General features: G+C 39.6%; 1 pseudogene; it reads right to left on the bottom strand.

Annotated features, from left to right (window-relative positions):
• Nucleotides 1-4,112: 4,112 nt before the first annotated feature.
• LOC132275196 (proteasome subunit alpha type-4-like) lies at nucleotides 4,113-7,916 on the bottom strand (annotated as a pseudogene).
• Between the last annotated feature and the right edge of the window lie 489 nt (nucleotides 7,917-8,405).

Here is an 8,405-nt window from a genome sequence, read left to right as displayed (position 1 = left end):
CAAGAGACAGAAGGGTCGATCCCTGGCATGTCTGAATGGCTCCAAGTGAACATATCTGCATTTTGAGAAAGGAAATCAATTAACTGGCGTTTTTCCTCATCTGAAAGTCACGATCCAACTTTTGTGTTTTCAGTCTGGCCTCAAATGATCAATTTGAACTTCATCCAGAGGCTCTTCGGTCAGCATCGTGGGCTCTTCCTCTCTGCTCATGCCAAGCGGAGGTTCCTATAATTGCTATTGGGTATCAACAGATCGGATGGGAGCCTTGCCCTTGCCTGCGGCCTTCAGGCTCACTGAATAGCATTCCTTTGCTACAACCTGATCCCCATGGATATCAATCACCTTGCTCCTGCCTGGGCTTAGGCACCTCATCACTTGGTGTAGGGTTGAGGGGACTCCTTGTACCCTATGGATCCATCCTCTCCCCATCAACAAATTGTAAGAGGGATAGATGTAACGACTCACTCCACCACATAGTATGATATTATCCGTTTTGGGCCTGAGCCCGCACGGTTTTGCTCTTGGGCTTCACCCCAAAAGGCCTCATTCCAATTGAAGATGACACACTTACATATAAGCACTTCACCTTTCCTCTACCCAGGCAATGTGGGACTTGTGCACCCTTAAGTCGCCAGTGTGGTAGCCTGTCAGTGTCTCTCGCACCTGCCCACGGCACACCCGCCCACAGGGTCATAACAATAGATCTCCACCACCATAAAACTTTCGACCAAGTCCCTCTCAGCTGCTCGGACCACCAATTCCGCTGTGCCGATCAGTTCGACTCGTTTGCCATCAAACCCCAACAACGGATTTCCAAAGACTTGAGCTCCTCTGGCTTAATTTCAAGCCGATCAAAAGTGACTCTAGGCATGATATTCGCACTGCTACCCAAATCGACAAGCACTCTGCGTACTAAGCATTCTGCCACTATCAAACTGACAACAAAGGGATCTTCATGCAGAATCTGAACTCGCATCAAGTCTGTCCTATTGAACCGTATTTGCATGGCCGAACTATGTTGGTGCAGGGTGTTGACACTGCCTACTCACCTCTTCATTTGCGCTTGGCGGAGGCATGTTCCGAGCAATTCCTTAGATTCTATGGTTTGCTCGGGTCGGCCATGGATTGCATTGATAATCCGTACGGGCTGAGCGTTATGGTGGTTCGGTTTTTGGTTTCTCTTGACCTATTCAGCTGGACGATTTTGCTCTTGCGCCGATCCTTGAACATACCCTGCAAACTCTCCCCTAGCGATCAGCATCTCCACTTGTCTTCTTAAGTTCCTGCATTCATTAGTCTAATGACCAAAATCACTATGAAAAGCACAATGTTTGGATTGATCCCACTGCTCAAGCGATTGTCTAATTGGCAAGGGAGGGCGAAATTTATCTTTGTTCTCTTGGTATAGCCTTGCGAGTATAACTTTAAGTGGAGTAATCAGGTTATCCTCCCTAGGCCTCTTCTCTGCCCTCCAAGAGGTCTGACGTTGCGTAGGAACTTGCTTCTGCCGTATTTTCACTTTGGACTTCTCTTCCGTGGAGATAATGGATGTCTTCCTAGCGTTAGCTGCTTCTTCCTCTTCCAAGCGTACGAAACCATCAGCCCTCTCATTCAGCTCGTCCATTGTCTTCGGCGTGTTTACCACCAGACTGGTATGGAACTGTGTCCCTCGAGTCATAGCTAACTTGAACGCCTGAACTGCTGCGGAAGGATGACACTCTATCACCATGCTCTTGGTTAGGTTAAACCTGGTAAGAAAAGCTTGGAGACGCTCGTCGTCATGTTGTTTCATGGTGAACAAGCTAGAGATATCTTTTGCCTGGCGCTTATTCCTATAGTATTAGCTTATGAATCGATCACATAAGCTACGGAAGCTGTCTACCGAGCCCCTCGGCAGGTTCTTAAACCAATTGAGCGCCGGTCCAGCTAAGCTTGTTGCACATCAAAGGATCATTTTCTGTGTTTAGTACCATCTTCAACTAAATGTGATAGACATGATCAATCGGATCGGTCGTTCCGTCGAACAGAATAAAAATAGGCATAGAAAACTTCCTCGGGCTCGGAGCATTCAGGATCTCATCGGTGAACGGCGAATCAACCGTCTATGCTGCCGAACGGAGGGCTTCATTCTCTCTTTCAGACCTTGTGACAACTCTTTGATCTGTAGATCTTCTTTTTGAACTCCTATAATCATATGTGGCCATTGAAGGCCGATAAGGTGGATCGATCGACCTTTCCTCCGTGAACCATGGTGAATTAACCTTGTGACAATCAAACTCTATATCCTGTTCGCGACTGTGCCTTTCCTGATGCGGATTGAAAGCTGTATTGTCATCCCGCCTGATATGCTCACGATGAGGATCGAGATGTACAGATCCTTCTTGATCCTCAGCTCAACGAGCGTTTGGTGGTAAATTCTCCATTCCAACCTCCTCGCGGTGGAGATTGACGTGGTTATCTCCTTCTTGCTCACCTTGATGTGCGTCATCAGGTCGCACGCCTCTTTCACCTACCGGATGCGGTTGCGTCGCAACCGGAACCTCTCGACGTTCCATTCCAGCTCCCAACTCTGCATTTTCTTTTCTCAGTGCCTCGATCATGTTCATCAGTTCATCAAGCTTCATCTGCTGGTTATTCTCTACTGGATTCGAACTCTCTTCTCCGATCATCATTCCGGATCGTAGCAAAGTCATTAACCGCAAATTTCTGGTCAGATCTGAGTTTTGCCAATGCTGACACTCTAGATCTGGGTTCTAGTGCAGCTAAATTCTGATCGTGATTAACCAGATCTGAATTGCTCCGGCAACGAACGTGCCAAATTCGGCAATTTCAGTGACTCTTGACCGCATAACTCTCCAAAACTAGCACAAAGCAGAACAGCGTAGATCAAATGCCAATTTCTCCGGCCACAATTTCACCGACCTTAATTCTGCCTTCAACGATCAGGCTTCGTCCTCAAGCACTATACCACTAGATCAAATCAATCTAAGTGAATTATCAATCAATCCTCTTCGGTTTCCACAGACGGCGCCATTGAAGATGCATGAATTTTCTCTCTCTAAATTGACAGAATTTTATTACACTTCAAAAATTTTCTCCCCCTATTCCTCCTTTCTCCTTTTTATTTATAGACCATTTGCATTATTCCAGAGCCTTCTTAACTAACTTCCGCTGCTGGGCCTATCCTCAAGGTTCAGTGGTTATTGGCCAGAATCCTCTTTGAAGGCCTTTTTTAATCAGTCCAATACACCCGGTCTGCTTTATGGACGTTAAGATTGGGCCCTTGTCAATTATCTAGCCCATACTTTGTTATGTGAGTTGGATCTGGCCCAAGCCGTCTTTGGCATCCTCAATTTGCTTTCATAGACATGGCTGCACCTTTAGTTTCTTCTTCACCGTCCTCCACATGGTTACCTTCAGTTTCTTCACCGTCCGTAAACATGAACGCAAAGTTCAAAAGATGTGAATTCTACCTGTATTTATAATAAAGGAATCCTAACACCATATGGAATCTCTATCCTCAAAAGGAAGGAACCAAGGAAACTGTCCAAAATTTAAGAAAAAAAAAAAAGAGGATAAAAATCGAATTTAAAAAAAGAAAAGAAAAAGTGGCGTCTGCTTCTTTCCGAAAATAATAGTAATTATTTCAACTAAACCCATCTGGTTTACCACATGTTATCTGAATTGGGAACAAGGGGTTGTATATGATTTGCTTTGAATTACAAAAATTGAAAATCGAGTTACAAAGTGTAATAAATTTGTCAATTTTACCAAACTTGAGGTGGTGTCAATTTTACCAAACTTGAGGTGGTGTCATTGTTCCAAACTTGAGGTGGTGTCATTGTTCAAAAATAAGATTAAATGAATTGTAAAACCCGACATTTATTTATAAACATATATAAGTGTAATGTGTGTATAAGGGTAAGAGGGTCATTTAAGAGTTTTGATATTTTATAATTTAAATTAATAAAATATTAAAGGGCAGTGTCATCTTTCTATAATTTGTAAGGAACTTTGGATCCAATTTTTGACAAGAAAGTGTCATTGTCCAAAAATAGACCAACTTATATTGAACCGGTATCTTTGTACTTTACAACACTCAAGCCTTAGCATGACAACAAACGACTAATGCCCCCAATAAAACATTTTCTAATGGAGATATTCTGCTAAGTTATACACCAATGCCTGATTTAAATATAAATCATGTCTCTTGCAGGTAATCAGTCACAGAGCAAAATCAATTATAGGTTTTGTGAAATCATAGAAACCATACAACTTAAGAGATTGAAAAGTAAACGCACATTAGTCCAGAGACACATCCCAAAAACAAAAAACACAACTTAAGAATCCTCAGTGGCAGGTTGAGTCACTCCAAACATCACTAGCAGTTTATTCAGGGTCTCGGGCGAGCACACCTGGTACTACACTTTTCCAGAAGAGAGAAATACCTCAGCCAGCTCAAGCTTATCCGAAGTAAGACTTGTGCTGTCCATCGTCTTTACTGAGCACCTTCAGAACAAGCTGCACGGCGTCTTCCCTTGTGATATCATCCTTGTAGTCCTGCTTAAGCATTGATTGTGCAGCCTGGTTGTTTCCTCCAATTGCTGCGGCCTTCCAACCACCGTAATTGCCACTGGGATCACTCATGTAGAGCTGGAAACCAAGATTCTTGTCCCAGCCTGCAAACAAGAACAAAACACCAAATGGAACTGCGTGTAGCCTTGCTTAGTATCACATAAAGACTGAACAAGCTGTTCAACTGGCATTGGTTCTTGTTAAGCGTAAGTGTAGCGCTGAGCTTGGACCCTGGCTGTGTTGATAAGGATGTTGGCATCAGACATTATTCCAGCCACAGCACAAGCTATGGTCATCAATTTTATACATCTTCTCGGTTGAGGTTGAGGTCTGAAGGAGTTTGGAAGTGACTTTCTTTTCACCTACCAGGACAACCCCATCTTTGGACAATATACCAATTGCAGACCCTGCATTTCCAATGGCCTCCATTGCATACTCAACCTGGTATAGACGACCTTCAGGGGAGAAGATCGTCGTACGACTATCGTACCTTCGAGACATCTAATTTATCATAGTGGGAGTAATAAAATATCAGCTGAGAGATAAATATCCAAGAGCATTCTACAACCATTTTTTGAGGTGTTTAGAAGCATCATCCTAGTATTTCCACAAACAATATTCAATAGATGAACTAACACACACACAGTATGATTCCAAAAAAAAAAAAAAAAAATTGCCAGGTTTATATTTAAGTGGTTGGTAACAAGAAGTAGCTGTGCTACCATAACGGCTTTTACTAAATCCACTGAATCATGTCAAATTACAATCACTAGCCTTGAAAATTTTAACCAACTACGAAATCTGTAATTTGCACAAACATATTAAAGACATTGGACAAACAATTTTAAGATGTGTCATCATTTTCAATAGGTTTGAATCTTCTTAATTGTCATTTTAGGTCAAGATACAAGGCCCACTGGGAAACCACCAATTCTTGTCAACCTTCATAATGTGGTCAATTGAGGTAAACTATCAGCAATATTTAAAACAACATGTCATCAAGGTTGTCAGGATCAAGATTCTACGTAGGATCGATGGAGGGTTCATAAGATCAAGATCGTAGGGTAGGATTGAGGATCGCAAGATTCTATAACACTTTTATAAAAATAACTTAAACCAGCCATCTAAATAAAGATAATTTCAAAATAAATAAAGAGTAGGGTTAAATAAAACATCGTCGACATTCAAGCAAAATTCAATTAATAAAAGACTAAGAGAGAAAACATGACAAACACTTGAAAATAATTTCTTGATTTCCTCTATGCAAGAATGTGAACATAACATGCAAGCAGAATTCGCATAAGCAGTTAAGCAAAAGCCTTAAAACACACGAGAGAGAGAGAGAGAGAGAGAGAGAGAGAGAGAGAGAGAGAGAGAGAGAGAGCAATTTAGTTTCCTAATTATTTTAGCAATTTTGTTGGACAGACTATTTTTAGGTTAAGAAAATGAAGAAAACGTTGAGAGAATAGAGGAGAAAAAACAGTCTCTCTTTTTTGTTCAGAATGAGCAAATAATAGGTGAGAAAATTGAGCTCTCTTTGTTTTTTGTTTTGGAAAAGAAAGAAAAAATAAATCAAGAAGAATAGAGCAAAATAGAGAAATTGTTTGAAGTATTGTGTCATACTTTTGAAGTTCAGAGCTGGATAGTGTCTAGCTTCTAAGATAGGTCTCTGTTTTCTGTTATTCTTAAATTCAATTAGGTTAAATTGTAGGACATAATACTTAAAAGCCTTAAATTTCTTTTCCAAAAATGAGTTGGGCCCGTATAAATCCAGAAAAAGAACAAAACGAAACAAGTTAATAGGATCTGAAACAATTCTATGATCCTAATTCTGATCCTACTCCGACCTTGCTTCCAATGATTCTTCCCGTGATCCAAATTGATTTAGCAATTGGGATGGTAGAATCATAAAATTCCACGATCCTGATCGGGATTTTATGATCCTACGATCCGGATTAGGAATTTAACAAACATGATTTCCATTCATATAATGGGCCCCTAATTTCTTTGACTATTCGAAAAAACTCAAGATTTAAAAACACTTCCCAGATGCACAACTTTTTCCATGAAATGAATGCATAGACCATAATAATACACTTCACAAAAATCTACTAAGCCAATATAAATTAAAATTAAGAACATTGATATGTTTTTCTAACTAGCTATAGAATGTTTCACTCATCTTAATCTCATGAAATGAAGTTCCTCAAGTTAGAAGTACAATGTTTTATACATGTGCCCAAGGCCCGTGTTATTTATGTAAATTTTATTCCATTTTCTCACAAGTAGAAACACAACCAATTTTCTTTCACCAAGCAGAATTTTTTTCAAAGACGGAAAACAAATAATATGTAATTAATCATCAAAACCCATTACTAATCACCATATTATCTCAGACATACAAAAACCATACCATAGATTTTGCAACTAGCTATGGAATGTTGGCTCGTCTTCATCTCATGAAATGAAGTTCATTCTAATGTTTTATACATGTGCCCAAGGCCCGTGTTATTTATGTAATTTTTATTCCATTTTCTCACAAGTAAAAACACACAACCAATTTTATCTCACCAAGCAGAATTTTTTTTATCAAAGACAATAAACAACAAATATTTAATTAATAATGAAAACCCATTACTAATCACCATATTATGGAAAGAACACTCAGACATACAAAGACCAAACCATAGATTATCATGTTAGGCCAAGGATGAAAACCATAAACTACACTGTATCACAGGAGCTAGTTGACTAATATTTCAGGAATTAAACAAATGGAAATTTAAGGAAATAAAAAACACAGTTGAACATCAGAGTAGAAATAGATCTGAGTCTTGTGGATTAGTTATATACAAGTAAAAAAAAAATGCAGATACAGAATCTGAATAATTGAATCATACATGCCAGAACCAAAATCAAACTATGGAGAACTGATTCAGATTTGGGATCATTCTTAACTCCAGTAAGTAATTAAACATTAGATCCAATAGAAATTAGAATTATCTGATTTTGAATTATCCAAAGCGCTAATACAACAATGAAAAACGAAAAAGGGCTAGGCAGTTTCCAAACAAATCCAAAGCGCTAATACAACAATGAAAAACGAAAACCTACAATCTGTGTATACATATATGTATGTGCGTATAGATGTATATTCATTCCAGTATGAGAGAGATAGAGAGAGATACAGTATGAAATCAAATAATTGCAGCGGTGAAGGAGTGTTGTCGTCTCCGATCGGTGATTTCCGGTCCGTATTGTGTCGTTGACTCGTCGCCGGCTTCTGTGCTTGCTGCCGAGGCTAGGGTGTGTGAGTTATAAAGAGAAGGGGGATTGGGTTTACGATATATACCTAATTACAAAATGGATTATGGGCTTGGGCTGTTCCATTATAAAAGTTGTAGGTGTGTTGGGTTAGTTTGGGCAGGCTTTTACCATGGATTTAAAATTAAATGGTTTCTTAGAAATTTTCTTTCCGGGCCTTTGCTTTTTAAGATTTCTGGCCTTTGTCTTAGTTTTGTAAGATTATACATATGTTCACAAACTCAAGAGGATTATACATATGTTCACATACTCAAGAGGATTATACATATATTCACAAACTCAAGAGGAGTCGATGTGGACAAAATAGTGTGGGTTTGTTTTACCATTTAAATTTTTTTAAAACAGGGGCAATGTGTGTGTGTATATATATATTATTTGGATAAGGGAAAATCAACTCACCCGCTAATCAATCAATTGGTGGTTTCATTTGTACGAACTGTGGCTCTACCACTATGTGGTGGGACACAACTATTGTGAGTGGTTGGTCTACAATTTTAGTTTGTACA

This window comes from Cornus florida, unplaced genomic scaffold (genome assembly GCF_030987335.1).
Source record: "Cornus florida cultivar Cherokee Brave unplaced genomic scaffold, ASM3098733v1 CherokeeBrave_3.0.0_Hap2_Chr09, whole genome shotgun sequence".
NCBI lineage: Eukaryota > Viridiplantae > Streptophyta > Magnoliopsida > Cornales > Cornaceae > Cornus > Cornus florida.
The sequence above is the reverse complement of the archived record's forward strand: the minus strand, read 5'-3'. Positions and strand labels throughout refer to the sequence as shown.